Source organism: Delphinapterus leucas, chromosome 19, assembly GCF_059928025.1.
Source record: "Delphinapterus leucas isolate spDelLeu-1000000601 "Yukka" chromosome 19, BTC_Dleu_Yukka2, whole genome shotgun sequence".
In the NCBI taxonomy this organism is placed as follows: Eukaryota; Metazoa; Chordata; class Mammalia; order Artiodactyla; family Monodontidae; genus Delphinapterus; species Delphinapterus leucas.
In genome coordinates, this window is record NC_143147.1 from 40,608,291 (window position 1) to 40,627,805 (window position 19,515).

Consider the following 19,515-nt stretch of genomic DNA (forward strand, 5'->3'; position numbering starts at 1 on the left):
TGATGCCAAACTGGAGATTTTAGAACTGAAGACTGCCTAAAGTGTTCTCAATTCAACTGTGCTAAATTCTGTTTACTTCCTAAAGATTTAAGAAAGGCTAAGTATGTTTCTCTGTAGCAGTACCCCCTGTATGACCTTATCTTTCAGGGGATAAATGTACTAAAAGTACTAAAACAGATCCTTTCAAGGATATGTTTGGAGAGATAGATGCACATCAAGCTGCTAGATGGATATACAGGACAATGCAAGACCATGACCCAGATAGAAATCAACATATAAAATCTAGGAGGTAGGGAATGGTTTTTCTGAGTTTGAAGGAGTGATGTTTATCGTTAGACACATTCAACGTGATATGATTATTAGCTTGTTTTCTCCATCTTTACAATCCAAAGAGATAGTCTTCAACATTCATTTCAAATGCTGTCTTCTAGTAGAAGAATTTCCCTGAGATCAGCTGGAAGTAATTATTCCCTCTCCTGAACTTCCCAGCATTTTATCTGTATCTTTTAAAAATACATCCAATAATTCCTTCCTTTTTATAATGTCATTTATATGCATGTCTCATCTCCTCATTTAAACTGTACGTACCTTCATGTTTGACCCCCGGCACTAAGCTTTGTATGTATAAGGCATTCAGCTAATATTTAATGAATTAAAGCATAGCATCCCTATCATAAGCTAAATCATTAGGGCAGTGTTTCTTAAAGTGTTGGACATGAATTACTTACTTCAGGATCACCTGGAATGTGTTGTTCAAAATGCAAGTTCCTGTGCTTCTGCCCACACCTACTGAATGAGAATTTCTATGGTTTCCAGTAATCTTGTTTTGAGTAAAAACACTAGATAATTATGATGTACACTAAAGTTTGAGAACCCGCTGCCTTAGGGAGAATGCAAGAATCCAAATTAAAATTGAATTTACATTGAATTGCAGATGTGCTTAATGCTAAAAATAATAAAGTATAAACCATAATGGAAAATAATATTAAATAAGAATGTATATATGTGTATAACTGAGTCACCTTGCTATATAGCAGAGATTGGCCCAACATTGTAAACCAACTATACTTCAATTAAAAAAAAAAACAAAAATAAAGTAGCGAGACTTCCCTGGTGGCGCAGTGGTTAAGAATCCGCCTGTCAATGCAGGAGACACGGGTTCGATCCCTGGTCCAGGAAGATCCCACATGTCGCAGAGGAACTAAGCCTGTGCGCCACAACTACTGAGCCTGTGCTCTAGAGCCCGTGAGTCACAACTACTGAGCCCGTGAACCACAACTACTGAAGCCTGCGCGCCTAGAGCCCGTGCTCCGCAACAAGAGAAGCCACCGCAATGAGAAGCCCACGCACCACAACGAAGAGTAGCCCCCGCTTGCTGCGACTAGAGAGAGCCCGCGTGCAGCAAAGAAGACCCAACGCAGCCAATAAATAAATAAATAAATTTATATTAAAAAACGGTAGCATTTTGTACATAGCATATAAGATGAAAATATAAGAAGAAAGAACTGAACAGGAAGATATTCTCAGTGAAGTTTTTCTGTATGTCAGGAAAGATCAATGTTCAATATTCTGGAACTTTAGTCTTAAAAAGCATATTTAGATGTAAATAATTTAGAATATTGATGACCATTTTCTTTCAATGCATTTGAAGTAGAACACCATGGTTTTATAACTAAAGACTAAGAAAAGATGCTTTGAACATTCTTATTGGCACATTCTTGTGTTGCTGTATGCATAGATGTCTTTTAAGGCATGATTTCCTATAATATAGTTTGTGACTCAGTTTTATTGTAAGAAATAGTGTGGTTTAGATACCATTTAACAATATATGCTTCTCCTTATCTTTAACAACACATTGTATTTTAGATTTACTTGTCTGTGAATGTTTTTATCTGTGACTTTTAAAAATATGAAATTGTTGATAGAATGTCAACTGTCTTGACTTACGTATTGTTTAAATTGATAAGGGCTAGGATAAGCTGTAGCAAGCAACTCCAATATAGATCTTCATCATCCAGGTAGTTCTTTTATTTCTAAAATATAAATTGTTGGCCTTCCCTGGTGGTGTAGTGGTTAAGAATCCAATCCGCCTGCCAGTGCAGGTGACACGGGTTCAATCCCTAGTCTGGGAAGATCCCACGTGCTGTGGAGCAGCTAAGCCCACACACCACAACTACTGAGCCTGCACTCTAGAGCCTGCGAGCCACAACTACTGAAGCCCGTGCGCCTAGAGCCCCTGCTCTGCAACAAGGGAAGCCACCACAATGAGAAGCCTGAGCACCTCAACGAAGAGTAGCTCCCGCTCGTCACAACTAGAGAAAGCCCACGCGCAGCAACGAAGACCCAACACAGCCAAAAATAAATTTTTTAAAAAAATTAAAATATAAATTGTTTTATAAACTTAAGCTGTTCTTATAATAGTAATAAAGATAAGAAGTGCTTAAAAAGTGCTTATAATGTAGAGAACTGGTCCAGGTACTATGTATATATTAATTCATTTAATTCTCACAGCAACCAAATGAAGTAGGCAGTGTTATCAACCACACTTTGCAGATAAGGAAGCTAAGGTATTGAGAAAGAAATTTGTCCAAGTTCACATAGCTGGTAAGTGGCTAGGATATGAACCCCTACAGAGTAGCTTCAGAGTCAGCACTCTTAACCACTCTGCAATAATGTTATTATTTTTTTTTAACTAGCACATAACTTGACTTTGTCTTAGTCACTATCAGGAGCATTTTCCAGCAATAGTAATAATAATTGGCAAATGTTTCCAAGTAAAAATTTTAAACAAATTCAGCGTATATCTAAACATCATCTTTTTTGAATGGTCTTAATGCTATTCTTGCTTTTACTGATTTTACATAGTAATATCAAGATTCCTTACTTAAAATTAGTTGGCTGTCAAAAGATTGTTTTGGCAATCTGATTGACACAAGTGAAAGTCCAGTAAGTTTATTTATTTTTTTTATTTAATTTGTTTTTAAAATTTTGTTTTATTTTTTGGCTACGTTGGGTCTTCATTGCTGTGCACGGGCTTTCTCTGTTTGAGGCGAGTAGGGGCTACTCTTTTGTTGCGGTGCACAGGCTTCTTATTTAGGTGGCTTCCCTTGTTGAAGAGCATGGGCTCTAGGCGTGCGAGCTTCAGTAGTTGCAGCATGTGGGCTCAGTGGTTGTGGCACATGGGCCCTAGAGTGTGTGGGCTTCAGTAGTTGTGGCATGTGGGCTCAGTAGTTGTGGCTCACGGGCTCTAGAGTGCAGGCTCAGTAGTTGTGGCACACGGGCATAGTTGCTCCGTGGCATGTGGGATCTTTCCGGACCAGGGGTTGAACCCGTGTCCCTGCAGTGGCAGGTGGTTTCTTAACCACTGCACCACCAGGGAAGTCCCAGGTCCAGTAATTTTAATTTTCAGAAGCTATTGGAACACTTAACAGATTTTTTAAAAACTGTATCTATTTATTTATTTTTGGCTGCATTGGGTCTTCGTTGCTGCGCGTTGGCTTTCTTTAGTTGCGGTGTGTGGGGGCTACTCTTCATTGTGGTGTGCGGGCTTCTCATCATGGTGGCTTCTCTTGTGGAGCATGGGCTCTAGGCACATGGGCTTCAGCAGTTGTGGCACGCAGGCTCAGTAGTTGTGGCTTGTGGGTTGTAGAGCGCAGGCTCAGTAGTTGTGGCACATGGGCTTAGTTGCTCCATGGCATGTGGGATCTTCCTGGACCAGAGCTCAAACCTGTGGCCCCTGCATTGGCAGGTGGGTTCTTAAAAGCCAGTGTGCCACCAGGGAAGCTCCACTTAACAGATTTTTAGAAAATAAAGCTAGATAAATTTTCATACTGATCATTTTTTAAAATTATATATACAAGATGTTTAGTAATATATATTCTTTTTGATAAAGCCCTGAAGTTTTTCTCTACAAAAAGTACATTTTTTTAAAAATTTATTTTTTTGACCATCCTGCCGCAAGGCATGTGGGATCTTATCAGTAGTTCCCCGGCCAGGGATTGAAATCGCACCCCCTGCATTGGAAGCATGGAGTCTTAACCACTGGACCGCCAGGGAATTCCCAAAAACTACATTTTTTTAATTGGTGTTTCTGTGGTACACATGAAAATATTTGTCCTTGGTCTGTGTCATTTCCTCATTTTTAATTCTACAAATTGGTCATTTTAGGTGTCATTAATTGTTTTGTTTCAATAAATAAATACTGAAGGTGATTTAACCACCTTGTAAAAATGGCTAACTTATGAATGCTATATATTAGGCTGTGTTTTAATATGTTAATTGTTTTTAAAAATCCACCCCATCAAAACACTAACTTGTTTAAAAAGTTCAGTTTTAAAATATCACCAACCTCTGTTATAATCAGGACAGCTCAGAAGAAGAGGAGACGTAAATTAGAGAAACCCAGAATGGAAAATAAAGAAGAGAGATTTTTTTACCCTTAGAATAAAGGGTTCCACAATGAGGAGGTGGGCTCTAAGAATCTTGAATAAGAAGATCATAGGTATGCCCAATTAAGTGGCTCTTAATAACATTATTTTTATTTTTTCAGTGCAAATTTACAATCCAGTAAACTGAAAAACAGATGAACATTGAATTATCTGTGGAATTCTTCAGGAAGGATCACTTTTATATGGGAAAAGATATTTCTTGTACTTTTATCTTTTGATCTATATTTTGTCATTTTGTTAATGGTGGAAAGAGAATAAACATCATTTTTTATGAACAAAATATTTTTTTCTAAGTTTGAAACCAGTATGAACCTTGCTGTAAATATTTAAGTTTTTAAAAATATAAATTAAATATTTGATTGTGCTACTAAACGTGTCATTTTACCTGATGGCTAGGAGGAGTCAAACATAGTCAAGAGGGATACCTAATGAGTACCTTTAGAGAGTACATAAAGCATTTAATAACTGTAGGAAGAATGATCATGTCTTATTTCTCAAATAAATAGAATTTTAATTTACTTATACAAGGAAGTTATTCTGTATTTACTTATTTTATGTAGAGTTTCCTACTAGAATATAAGCTCCCTGAAGGCAGGGACTCTGTTTTACTCACCATCCTATCCTCAATACCTAGAATACTGAATGCTTTAGTACATAGTAGGTTTTCAGTAAGTACTTGATGAGTAAATGGAATAGATGTTTATACATGTTTTTTATTGTGGTGAAATATACATAATAATTAACATGTTTTAAATGGCATTTTTATATCTGGTTAGATAAAAGACACATGCTCATTGTAGAAATATTTGAACCTATTATGAAACAGAAAAGTTACTTGTAGTTTGCAACTTCAAATAGCCATTCTTTAGGAATATTTTTCTCTAATTCTTTTTTATGCAGATATATTTATAACTAAATTGAGATCACACATACACATAATACATATAGTTTTGTGCCCTGCTTTTTTAATTTAATACTTTCAAGTGAGCATTTTTCTAAATCATTAACTATTACTTGAAAACATGTTAAAAGGTTGTTAAGGGTCTAAGTGCAGTTTTGCTCAAAATTCACAGTAATAAATACATTTTACTTTGTGATTAAGACTGTACATAAACATTTAATTGTATTAAAAATTGTAAAGCAGTAGTTATGAAGTGTGATGAATTCTGATTTTTTCATGTTGTTTTTTTGAAATATGCTTGTCACATCCCTCCAAACTGATTTTGCATCTCAGTAATGGGTTGCAGCCTACAGTTGGAAAAGTGCAGTTCTCTTGTATGAGTATTCTGTAATTCAGTTATGCCCCTTTTATTGGACAAATTCGGTTCTTTCCATTATTTTGCCGGTAGGTATAAGTTCTTAAAAGTGTGTTTGAGCATATTTACTAAAGTAATTTATGCTGGTTATAATAAATTGTTGCTGAAGTGTTAAAATGTAAAAGTCTTCTTTATCAGTTTGATGTATATCCTTTCAAATTTTCTTTTTTTCATGCAAAGGTGAGATACACTGTCAAATTATTAAAATTATTTTTATGGCCCTCAGTAGAGTTTAATAACTTGCCTTACATTGGTCCTGGGCATGGGCGTTATGTAATTTTTGTTAATTTTTTCCTCCAGTTTTACTAGGACACAATTAACACATGATATTGTGTTATGCAAAGTGTGCAAAGTGTAAAGTGACTTTCAGATTTTTCTATGCAGTCATTCACTCTCTATATCAATCTCTATACACACATTTTTTTCCCTAAACAAAAATGCTGTTATTCTAACACCTTTTAGGTTTTTTAGTTAATGTATCATGGATATCTTTTCATATCAACATGTAAAAAGTTACACCATTCTTTTGTCTGCTGCCTAGTACTCCGTTATAGGTAGATCATATTCTAACCTTTCCATTGTTAATGAAGATTTTTGTGTTGCTTTTTTTTGGACCACACCACGTGGCTTGTGGAACCGTAGTTCCCCAACCAGGGATTGAACCCAGGCCCCCAGCAGTGAAAGTGCAGAGTCCTAACCACTGGACTGCCAGGGAATTCCCAGTTTGTACTACCTTTAATAGTATATGAGGGAAAAAATTTCCCCATAGTGTTAACATTGGATATTTTCAACCTTGATTTTTGCCAGTCTGATGAGCAAAAAGTCTCTTTTATAATTTGAATGTATTGGATTAGCATCTTTTCATATGCTTATTGGCGATTTATGTATCTTCTACTAATGCTTGCTTATATCCTTTGTGGATCTTTCTATTTATTATTGATTTGTAGGAAATCTTTATGTATTATGTTTATTAGCCTCTTGAGTATTATATGTTGCAAATGGCTTCTCCCAGTCTATAAATCATCTTTGAAACTGTATCATGGAATCTTTTTCTATGTAGAGGTTTAACTTTTTGTACTTGATCAAATCAGCTTTTTTTTTTCTTTATGGATTCTGGGATTTGTATCATGTTTTAAAGGGTATAACTGACCTTCTCCACTTATTTTCTTATATTTTCCTCTATATTTATAGCTTTTCTTGTTTATTCATTGAGAATTAATTTTTGTTTTTTGTATTACATTTGGCTACTTAAAGTTGATATAATTATTACTTCTGTTAACTAAACAACTCTTATAATAAGGAAGATGAGTGAGTTTCATTTTTGTGACTTAAAAAAATTTTTTTTGCACGTTTATTTTTATTTTTTTGGCTGCACTGTGTGACATGTGGCATCTTAGTTCCCTGACCAGGGATTGAACCCATGCCCCCTGGTTTGGAAGCGCCGAGTCTTAACCACTGGACCACCAGGGAAGTCCCAATCAGTGAGTTTCTGAAGGGAGTTCTAATTTTGTTAAAATGCTTGAATTGATGGTAAATATAGTTGGTTTGAGCATGAATCTAAGCTTTATAAAGAGTTGGAGTAAGGGTAGATATTTTTTGGATAGGAAAACGTTTGAACAAAAGTGCAGACTTCTCAGCAGGCTTCACAGCCAGTCAAGTTCATTTGAAACATAAGAGTAGGTTATTTGACAAATTGTTGCCTTGCTGACATTTTCTCTCTTAGACTATAAGGGGAAAATATTTATATATTTGTATGAGAAAAAATCTTGAAGGGTATACAAAAATTATTAGCAGTGATTTTCTCTGGATGGAGAGATTTCAGATATATTTAATTTTTTTTCTACTTACTGTGTTTTACATTTTTATCACTAAAAATGTTATTTGTTTAGGGACTTCCCTGGTGGCACAGTGGTTAAGAATCCGCCTGCCAATGCAGGGGACACGGGTTCGATCCCTGGTCTGGGAAGATCCCGCATGCTGTAGAGCAACTAAGCCCGTGTGCCACAACTACTGAGCCTGCGCTCAAGAGCCCATGAGCCGCAACTACTGAGGCCACATGCCACAACTGCTGAAGCCCACATGCCTAGAGCCCATGCTCCGCAACATGAGAAGCCACCACAATGAGAAGCCCGTGCACTGCATTGAAGAGTAGCCCCCGTTCAATGCAACTAGAGAAAGCCTGCGCACAGCAACGAAGACCCAATGCAAAAAAAAAAAAATGTTATTTGTTTAGTAAAAATAATATAGCTGGGAGGTAAAGAATTCAACGAAGGATACTGCTACTCTGGATCTATTTATAGCCAATAAGGAAGAATTGCTTGGTGGATAGAAATGAAAGAAACCTTTGGAGACAACGTGACCATATCATTGTATAGTTTGTTATAGCTGGGGTAGAGAATTCTAGAAGTGGTCACATATATACATACTCTAGATTGTAGGAATAAAACTTATAAAAAGTAAACAAAGATATATATTGTCATGACCTTATGACCTGAGACTAGGAAAGGTGGGAAGAACACAAAAATAATTGTACAATTATACAATTACAGATTATAACAAGTTTTTTAAAAGGCAAAAGCAAATAAAACTACTTTGACTCCACTTGGAGCAATCTTAGCTCAGGTTTTAAAAGGACATTTATAGAAGATGAATATATAAAAGTGACACAAACATTTAAGTGTGTCAGAAAAGCTAAAATCCAGAAATCACAGATGTGAGGAATATACTAAAGATAATTATAAAATCTTAGTTATATTCAGAAACAATAATAAGGAAGATACATGCTTAATATTAACAGCTCTTATTTGGTTTCCATATTTTCTGTCAAGGAGAACAATCTTTATGCTGTAACAACAACAAAAAATTACCTAGTAAAGGAGAATTAAAGTCCAGTATAAGTGAAATTAATTAAGGAGGCATCTAACTGCTCAATAGGACTTTTTTTCATAACCTGAACTAGTTATATCTGAGGATGCTGTGCATACTTGTAGGTGAGAAAGCTAAACTTTGAGGAATTATTGGGAATAAGAAGAATGGAAGTGAGCAACAGGTGAGGACATTGACAGCACGTTGATCAAATTCAGAAATGACACAAAGCTTGTTGGACTTCTATGCAAGAAATGAAAAGAATTTGTAAGTCCATAGCAACAAGCACTTAACATATTGGATTAAATAAGAAATTTAGTATAACTAAATATATAATCCTGCATTTGGGTTAAAAGAAAAATGAGTTGAAGAATTGATGAAAAAGGATAAATAGCCTAGCGGGAGTATTTATGACAAAGGGAATTTCCCTGTTGGTAAACTTAATATGAATCAGCAGCATGATTTGCCTGCCAAAATTTGATTATTATGGTTTTCTGAACAAGGGAAGTTAGGCCACACCTAGCCTGAATCCAGATTTAGGTACCACATTTGAGGAAATTAGCATAAGTCCCAATGACAGCAGTATCAGGCATTTGTGGTGTAGAAAAAGAAGTAGACTTAATGTGAACCATAAAGTAGCTCTGGTACCAAAGATTATAGAAAAACAACTTTCAAACCAACAGAAGGAAGAATTTTCTAGTGCTTAGAAAATAACAGGCTGCCTTGAGAGGCAGTGGTTTGTGTGTGTAGAGTTTGAGCAAGGCTACTTTACTACCCAGGTAAAGGTGATACAGAGGGTGTTAAAATTCAAATGTGCGGCGAGTGGGGGCTACTCTTTGTGTGGTACGCGGGCTTCTCATTGCGGTGGCTTCTCTTGTTGCAGAGGGTGGGCTTCAGTAGTTGTGGCTCGCGGGCTGTTGAGCGCAGGCTCAGTAGTCGTGGCGCATGGGCTTAGTTGCTCTGTGGCAAGTGGGATCTTCCCGGACCAGGGCTCGAACCCGTGTCCTCTGCACTGGCAGGTGGATTCTTAACCACTGTGCCACCAGGGAAGTCTTTAAATGACTTTTGAATGTATTGGTTTTGCATTTTTTCATATGCTATTCATCATTTGTATATCTTCCTTGGAGAACATCCACTCAAACCCTTTACTATTTTTTACTTGGGTTATTTGTCATTTATTATTGAGTTGTAAAAGTTTTTTATATATTCTGGATACAAGTCCCATATCAGATATATGATTTGTAAATATTTTCTCCCATCCTGTGGGTGTTTCACTTTCTTGATGGTATCATTTGTAGCGCAGAAGTTTAAAATGTTTTATATAGTCCAATTTACATATGTACAGGCATACCTTGGAGATATTGCAGATTTGGTTCCAGGCCACTGCAATAAAGCAAATATTTCAGTAAAGCAAGTCACATAAATTTTTTGGTTTCCAAGTGCATATCAAAGTTACGTTTATACTACACTGTACTCTATTAAGTATGCAATAGCATTATATCTAAAAAACAATGTACATACCTTAATTAAAAAATACTGTATTGCTAAAAAATGCTAACCATCATCTGAGCCTTCAGCGATTTTTAATCTTTTTGCTGGTGGAGGGTCTTGCCTTGATGTTGATGGCTCCTGACTGATCAGCTGGTGGCTGCTGAAGGTTGGCGTGGCCGTGGCAATTTTTAAAAATAAGACAGCCACGAAGTTTGCCACATCAATTGACTCTTCCTTTTACAAACAATTTCTTTGTAGCATGCAGTGCTATTTGATAGCATTTTATCTATGGTGGAACTTTTTCAAATTTGGAGTCAATCCTCTCAAACCCTGACACTGCTTTATCAACCAAGTTTACATAATATTCTAAATTCTGTGTTGTCATTTCAACAGTCTTCACAACATCTTCACCAGGAGTAGCTTCCCTCTCCAGAGTAGGTTGCACTTTCTTTATGCATTCATAAGAAGAACTCCTCATCACAGTTTTATCATGAGATTACAGTAATTCAGTCACGTCTTCAGGCTCTACTTCTAATATCGTTCTCTTGCTCTTTCTACCACATCTGCAATTATTTCCTCCACTAAAGTCTTGAACCTGTCAAAGTCATCCCTGAGGGTTGGAATCAAGTTCTTCCAAAGTTCTGTTAATGTTGATGATAGTTTGACATCTTCCCATGAATCACACATGTTCTTAATGGCATCTAGAATGGTGAATCCTTTCCAGAAGGTTTTCAATTTACTTTGCTCAGATCCATCAGAGCTATTGCTATCTATAGCAGCTATAGCCTTAAGAAATGTATTTCTTAAATAGTAAGACTTGAAAGTCAGTATTACTCCTTGATTCGTGGGCTGTAGAACAGATGTGTGTTAGCAGGCATGAAAATAACATTAATCTTGTGTATCTCCATCAGAGCTCTTGGGTGACCAGGTACATTGTCAAAGAGCAGTAATATTGTGAAAGGAATCGTTTTTTCTGAGCAGTAGGTCCCAACAGTGTGCTTAAAATATTCAGTAACCCATGTTGTAAACAGAAATGCTGTCATCCAGGCTTTGTTGTTCCGTTTATAGAGCACAGGCAGGATAGATTTAGCATAAGTCTTAAGGGCCCTAGGATTTTAAAGGCTACTGCAAGGTTATTAATTGGCCTATTTTCAATATTCTCATGTCTCAGGGAATTAGGAGGCCCAAGGAGAGTGAGGGAGAGAGGGGACTGGCCAATTGGTGGAGCAATCAGAACACACACAACATTTAGTAAGATTGCTGTCTTATATGGTTCATGGCACTCCAAAACAATTACAACAGTAACATCAAAGATCACTGATCACAGACCATCATAACACAATATTAATGAAATATTGCAAGAATTACCAAAATGTGACAGTGACACGAAGCGAGCATATGCTGTTGGAAAAAATGGCACTGATAGACTTGCTTGACTCAAACAAGGTTGCCATAAACTTTCAATTTGTAAAAATAAGCAATATCTGGGAAGTGCAGTGAAGCAAAGCCCAATAAAGTGAGGTATGCCTGTATATTTTTTTACTTGCGCTTTTGGTGTTGCCTAAGTTAAGTTCACAAGGATTTGCTCCTATGTTTTCTCCTAAGGGTTTTATAGTTTTAGCTCTTACATTTAGTTCTGTGATCCATTTTGAGTTAATTTTTGTGTATGGTAGGGGTAAGGGTCCAACTTCATTCTTTTGCACGTGGATATCCAGTTGTCCTAGCACCATTTGTTGAAAAGACTATTCTCTTCCTCATTGAATTGTCTTAACACTTGAATTTTTAAATAGTATAACTTTTATTTTTAGTAAGAAATATCAATATAATAACTATGGAAGATGAGAAACTAATGCATAATTCTACCACCCTTGCACAACTTCACTATTTTGTGTATTCCCTTCTAGTCCCCACCCCATAAACATACACATTTTATACAGTTGCAGTCATAATGTGCTAACTATATATAGTGCCTTTTCACTTAGTACATGAATATAATACACACTTTCCATATTGCTGTATAGATTTCCTGATTATTTTTTGTTGTTGCCTAAATGTTCCATCTGCAGGCTCTTACATAATTTAATAAATCAGTCCCTTATTTTAGATATTAGGGTTTACTCTAATTTTTTATTACTTAAATAACATTGTAATGATAATCTTTGTGCATAACCTATTAGGCTACTGTTGGATAATTTCCTTAGATAATTTTCTGGAAGGATTTCTTCCAACAAATATTGAAAACCAACTAGAGACTAGCTATATAACTGATTTGGGGAATCCTGGGTTGCATGTGTTGTTGTAGTTGTTGGCTCATTTAAGATAACAATAGCAGCTGATACCTCTGACTGTGGTTCAGGCAATGTGCCAAATAGTTTGTGTGTGTAGTTATATTTAATTATCCTACAAATTCTATTAGATAAGGTATTCAAGGCCAAAGTTTTATAACTTGTCCAAAATTGTATAACTAATAAATGGCAAAAATGGCATACAGGACTTTGTGGCTGCAAAACTCCACTGGCTCCCAGACTGGACATAAACAATTATAATGGCAAGATTCTTACAGAGTAGGCTCTGTTAGATTAGGTATTTTGTGCAGAAGTTCTCTGAATACACATGACTTGTTAAGTACGAATGCATTATTGGCCCAAAGGTTGTTTTTGTTTTTTTTGCGGTACGGGGGCCTCTCACTGTTGCGGCCTCTCCCGTTGCGGAGCACAGGCTCCGGACGCGCAGGCTTAGCGGCCATGGCTCACGGGCCCAGCCGCTCCGCGGCATGTGGGATCTTCCCGGGCCGGGGCACGAACCCGTGTCCCCTGCATCGGCAGGCGGACTCTCAACCACTGCGCCACCAGGGAAGCCCCGAAAGGTTGTTTTTAAAAAATAGGAATTAAGACTGATTTTTCTCTGTAGATTTAATGATTCATTATTCTTGGACCCCATGAACTAATCATTTTGTATTATTTCCATTTGTGTAGTGTTGCCATTCCAAATGGTCTAGAGAGCATGCATGATCAATATAGAAATTGTTTCTTGACTCAGTGTAATAAAAAAGAAAATGGAAAAGGAATTAGAAATCTTTGATACTTAAATGTAAATCAAAATTTACTGATATCTTAAATATATAAATTTTAGTATTTGGGGGAGAATATACACAATAGCATTTCTGATCAAGACATCTAAGTCCTATGTAATGTGTATTTAATTAATAGTGTTCAGCTGTTAGTAGCTATTTCAATTGTAGAATTATTAAATGTGTTTAGTAGTTGAAATAATTGCCTACAACTCATAATTATTGCTCTAGCCTGAAATATAAAGAGGAAAATCAGAATTGTAAGAATAAAATGATGCTTGAAAAGAAACAGTAATTTTGAAATGCTAATAGTCTGAAAAAAATGGCTCTGCTACGTTCAGAGATAAGTTTTCTTCAAAGCATGAGAATGCCACTTCTTTATAGAACTTTTGTTGCAGGTTTCTATTTTCACAGTCTTTCAGTACATCAAACTACATAAACTCTCTTTCCTTGATTTTCATCCAAAGAGGCTCTTTGCTTAAGATGGCGACTGGAGTAATTTGTATGCCCTAGACAGAAAAATGAGCCTCTTCCGTCTGGTGGGATAGTATTTTCATCAAGGTGTGGCTTCAAGAGGGATCACATATAACTGTGAGGGAAGAAGGGTACATTTATTTTGCTGAAGAAGTCCATTTCACCAAATGCCAATTCCCTGAATTTGCTTCTTTTTAACTAGAGTTAGTTGATCGGTTTTCATATTTTTAAGTAACATTTCAAAGAATATTCAATTTGTTTCTCCTCTAATTCCTTGCTGCTATTAAGGAGGTGGACAGAGAAAAACTTTTCATATTCAAGAATATAATTGCAGTGAATATATTCTTTATCAGTGGAGAATTTGGAGACTTCAGGCCTAGTCCTCTTCCTTTCTCTGCCTCTCAGTCTCTGGTGGCATTAGCGGGGATTTAGGGCAAACAAATTGAACGTTCCTTTAAATGCTGTTATGAAGACAAATCCTATCAACTCAAGACTTAAGGTGAGTTCAGTGAATTGGCCTTTAGATAAAATGATTTTTGGTAAATTTACTTTTGGCCAGTGACTCAGAGCTCACCTAACCAGCCAGATCAACTGACTTAATCCTAATAATGACGTGGCAGATGCTTCAGGTATATTATTTTCATATCCTCAAGATTGAGAATTTTCATGATGACAGATCACAAAATGGGCTATCAAACTTAACATGAACGATAGCCTAGTAAAAGCAATTAGATGACCTTTTCTATCTTTTTTTTTTTTGGTACGTGGGCCTCTCACTGCTGTGCCTTTTCCTGTTGCGGAGCACAGGCTCGGGACGCGCAGGCTCAGCGGCCATGGCTCACGGGCCTAGCCGCTCCGCAGCACGTGGGATCCTCCCGGACCGGGGCACGAACCCGTGTCCCCTGCATCGGCAGGCGGACTCTAAACCACTGCGCCACCAGGGAAGCCACTTTTCTATCTTTTATGATGATAGACTTCTACACCTTGAGCCTCTCACTCTCACTGGAGCTCAAGCCCATATTTCTAAGAGAACATAGGAAGCATAGTCACTTTTCTTTTTAGTACATCCAGATCAAGATTCTGCCTCTTTCCTCACCAAATAGCACCTCTTTAGAATTTCTAAAGACTCAGTCATCTCATTCTTTTCCATCCCCACTTCTATTCAGTTATTCCCCGCTTTCATTCTGTCATTTTTTTGAAATGTCTCAGAGTCTCTATTCTTATTGCAGCCACCTTAGTTCAGGTCTTCATTTTTATGCCTTTTAGTTGTTTTCCTGCTTACATCCTTCTCTCTGGTAGTAGGTTAAATTTACACTGCTTTCATCATGTCTCTCTCTGAGGTAATCCCAGGAACTCTGCAGAATTCACTAGCTAACCTCTCTGTCTCAATGTGTAGGATGTTTTATCAGAAGAGCGATGATCCAGTAGTGCTTTTCTTGTTAACTTGACATCTACCTGCTGTCTGAACAAAAGGCATCTTATTCTCATTTTTTCTACTTAGATGACTTCTAGATGTGATCCTTTGCATGGTACTTGTGATCCTAGCCTATTGCCTTCTCCTGATGTGATACACAAGAACTCTGTTGCCTATTTCAGACATTCAGCAAGCATTTGATTTTTATCTAATTCCATGCTCTCAATTTATCAAGTAATCTATTTTCTCAGGCTTCAGTTAGATATCATTAAGATCTCTTCCCTGACCACTGGCACCATCACCCCCTCCCCCTCAAGATTGGGTTAGACATCTCACCCATGTCCAGTACAGTATGTATCTCACTATTTTGAAATAGCTAGGTTTTTTTTTTTCAGATATAATTGACATATAACAGTTTCAGATGGACAGTGTGATTCAGTGTTTGTATATATTGAAAAATGATGACAGTAAGTCTAGTTAACATTCATCACCATACATAATTACAATTTTTTTTTTCTTGCAATGAGAACTTTTAAGATCTACTCTCTTAACAACTTTGAAATATACAGTATGGTACTAGTACAGTCACCATGCTGTACATTACATCCCCCCGACTTTATTTTATAACTGGAAGTTTGTACCTTTGACTCCTTTCACCCACTTCTTCCTCCCTCACCCCCAGCCTCTGGCAACCACCAAATCTTTTATGAGAGTTAGGTTTTTAATTTTTTTTTAGATTCCCTGTAAAAGTGAGATCATATGATTTTTGTCTTTGTCTGACTTATTTCACTTAACATAATGCCCTCAAGGTCCATTAATATTGTTGTAAATGGCAATATTCCTTCTTTTTTATGGCTGAATAGCACTCCATTATATATGTGTGTATATATATATATATATATATACACACACGCACACACACATATATACCACATTTATCCATTCATCCATTGATGAACACTTAGGTTACTATCATGTCTTGGCTATTGTAAATCATGCTGCAGTGAACATGAGGGTGCAGATATCTTTTTGAGTTAGTGTTTTCATTTATGTAAGTTCCATTTTTATTTTTTTGAGGAATCTCCATGCTGTTTTCCATAGTGGCTATACCAATTTACACTCCCACCAACAGTGCACAAGAGTTCCTTTTTCTTCACATCCTTGCCAACACTTGTTATTTATTGTCTTTTAGATAATAGCCATTCTAACAAGTATAATATCTCATTGTGGTTTTGATTTGCATTTCCCTGATGATTAGTGATGTTGAGCATTTTTTCATGTACCTGTTGACCATCTGTATGTCTTCTTTGGAAAAATGTCTAAGATCCTCTACCCATTTTAAAAATCACATTGTTTTTTTTGCTATTGAGTTGTATGAGTTCTTTATATGTTTTGGAATATGAACACCTTGTCAGGTACGTGATTTGAAAATATTTTCTCCCATTCAGTAGTTTGCCTTTTCATTTTGTTGCTGTGCAGAAGATTTTTAGTTTGATGTAGTGCCACTTGTTTATTTTTGTTGCCTTTGCTTTTGGTATCAAATCCAAAAAATCATTGCCATGACCAATGCCAAGGAACTTACTGCCTATGTTTTCTTCTAGGAGTTTTATGGTTTCAGGTCTTATGTTCAAGTCTTAATCCATTTTGAGTTAATTTCTATATATGGTATAAGATAATGGTCCAGTTTCACAGTTTTGTTTTTTTTAAGTTTTTCCCTTTAAAAAATTTTTTTTTTAATTTTTTGGCTGCACCATGCAACATGTGGGATCTTAGTTCCCCGACCAGGGATTGAACCCACACCCCTGCATTGGAAACATGGAGTCTTTAACCACTGGACCGCCAGGGAAGTCCCAGTTTCGGAGTTTTGTTTGTTTTTATCTTTGCCACCAGAAAGTAAAGTTCTTGAGGGCAGGCACTGTGGAATTTTCAGTCTAGCACAATGTGTGGCAGTTCTTGTGTACTTGTGAAATTGTTATTGAATAAATGAATTAATTCAGCAAACATTTATTGAGGACTCAACTATGTGACAAACACGGTGATGTACATGTCATTGAAAAAGGCAGATCTGGTTTCTGCCTTTATGATCTGGTGGGAAAGGCAAATGCTAAACAAATGGCCGCTTAGGGTAGTCTGGTAGACACCATCAATTCCTTCCCTTTATATCCATGCATACTATTTTTTATGTCAAGAAGTAGAGTCTAGTTCTCTTCACCTTGAGTCTGAACTGGCCTCAATTCCTTGACCAAAACAGTGTGGCAGAAGTGATGTTTTGGAACTTTTGAGACCAAGTCTTAAGAAGCCTTGCAGTTTCTACTCGGGTCTCTTAGAATGTTTTCTCTTGGAATGATCCCTCTCAAAACCCAGCCACTATATTGTGAGAAACTGAAGCCACATGGAGTGGTTTTGTGTAGGCACTCAGTCCTAGCTGAGCTTTGATAACATCAACTTGCCATGTGAGAGAGCCCTCTTGGACAGCTAGTCCAGTTGAGCCTTTAGATGACTTCATTCTCCAGGACCATCTGACTACAACCACTTGTGAGAAGGTCAGGTGAGAACTACACAGCTAAGCCTTGTCAACCCACAGACTCTTGAAAGAGAATGAATTGTTTAAAGCAGCTAAATTTAGGGGTGGACATGAACAGGAATAAAGGGAAAACCTAATTTAGATGATCAGAGAAGCCAACCTATAATTGTTTAATAATGTTTTGTCTTTCCTGCTCAACTATACATTTCATGAAGGCAGAGACTATATCTGTCCTGTTCTTAACTGTATCCCCAGTACATGGCATATATGCTTAATATCTGCTGAAGTAATGGTGAAGAACTTTTACTAGATTCTCAAAGTGGTCTATAACTACAAAAAGGTTAAATTTACTTCATTAGCAGAAAAACATTCCTCCTTGTCCATCTTGTATAGCAATGCTTCATTCTATTCAAGCACAAAATTCCGGCTTTTCTGGACTGACTAAATACCCTACACCCAGGACTCAGGTGATGGGGGCATTGTTTTCCTTCCAGAGATTATGGCTGAGCACTAGGCCTTTGAACAACTTTGGGAACTTAATCATGATGGGGCACATCACATACACAGACGAGGTTAGGCAGATGATGGGAGGGACTGATGCCAAGGAGCACAGAAGTGGGCCTACTTTCTGGAAGAAAACTGAGGCTCAGATGAAGTCTGTTATTCTATCAATATCCTCTGTAACCCTTACCTATTTTATTTTCTATTATTCCCCACATGAGCTGTCTGCCTAATTTCATTTTAGTATGGTCCAGGAAGTAATTCTTTACTCAGGTTTTACTTAACATTGCTTCTTCCTCACACACCATTCTTATTCCTACCTTTGTGTCTTTGTTTGCATGTGTCCTTCCCCTTCCCTTGATTTGCCTTTCCTCTCCTTTCTGCTTATATGTATCTTTTGGGAGCTACTTTAAGTCCGCTTCCTCTCTGAAAAGTTCCTGGAAGATTCCAATTTAAGTATATCTCTCTTCCCTGAGATTTTTTTTTTTACTTTACATGAAGTTTACTACCTTTTTAAAAAAATTAATTTGTTTATTTATCTTTGGCTGTGTTGGGTCTTCGTTGCTGCGCGTGGGCTTTCTTTAGTTGAGGCGAGCGGGGGCTATTCTTCCTTGCGGTGTGCGGGCTTCTCATTGCGGTGGCTTGTTGCGGAGCACAGGCTCTAGGTGCACAGGCTTCAGTAGTTGTGGTGTGCAGGCTCAGTAGTTGTGACGCACGGGCTTAGTTGCTCCGTGGCATGTGGGACCTTCCCAGACTAGGGCTTGAACCCGTGTCCCCTACATTGGCAGGCAGATTCTTAACCACTGCGCCACCAGGGAAGCCCTAGCATTTCTTATAGTGCTGCAGAAACAAATTCTCTCAGTTTTCATTTATCTAATCATTTTCTAGTTCTTTTGTCACTATTGAAAGATATTGTCACTGGAGATTAATTATGGGTTAGCAGGGTTGTTGTTTTTTTTCTTATATTACTTTAAGGATGTCATTTCATTGTCTTCTCAGTCAGCTAAATTGTGTGATTTTTTTCTGGCAGGTTTTAAGAGTTTCTCGTCATATTTGATTTTCTTCAGGTTGACTGTGATGTGCCTTGATATGGTTATCTATGTATTTCTCCTATTTGGGGTTCACTAAGCTTTTGAATTTGAAAATTTATGTCTTTCCAAAATTTGGGAAATCTTTGGTCATTATTTCTTCAAATGTATTTCTGCCTCATCCCTGTTTCTCTTTTTGAGATACTAATTCGGTTTTATACCTTTTGCTATTAGCCCGCCAGTGACTGAGGATATGCCCTCTGACTTCCTGTTTTATTTTCTTATTCCTACGAAAACATTTCTCTCAGACTAGATTTAATTCTCAGTTAGCCAGATTTTAGTGAATTATCCATATAGTTTATCAATATTTTATAGATCTTTGGA

The 19,515-nt window shown here is 37.0% G+C and overlaps 1 protein-coding gene across 2 annotated transcripts in view; it reads left to right on the plus strand.

The window, feature by feature from the left end:
* The window catches only part of PPM1E (protein phosphatase, Mg2+/Mn2+ dependent 1E), a 190,321-nt gene that overhangs the window by 21,130 nt on the left and 149,676 nt on the right, over positions 1–19,515 (plus strand). The window lies entirely within an intron of this gene.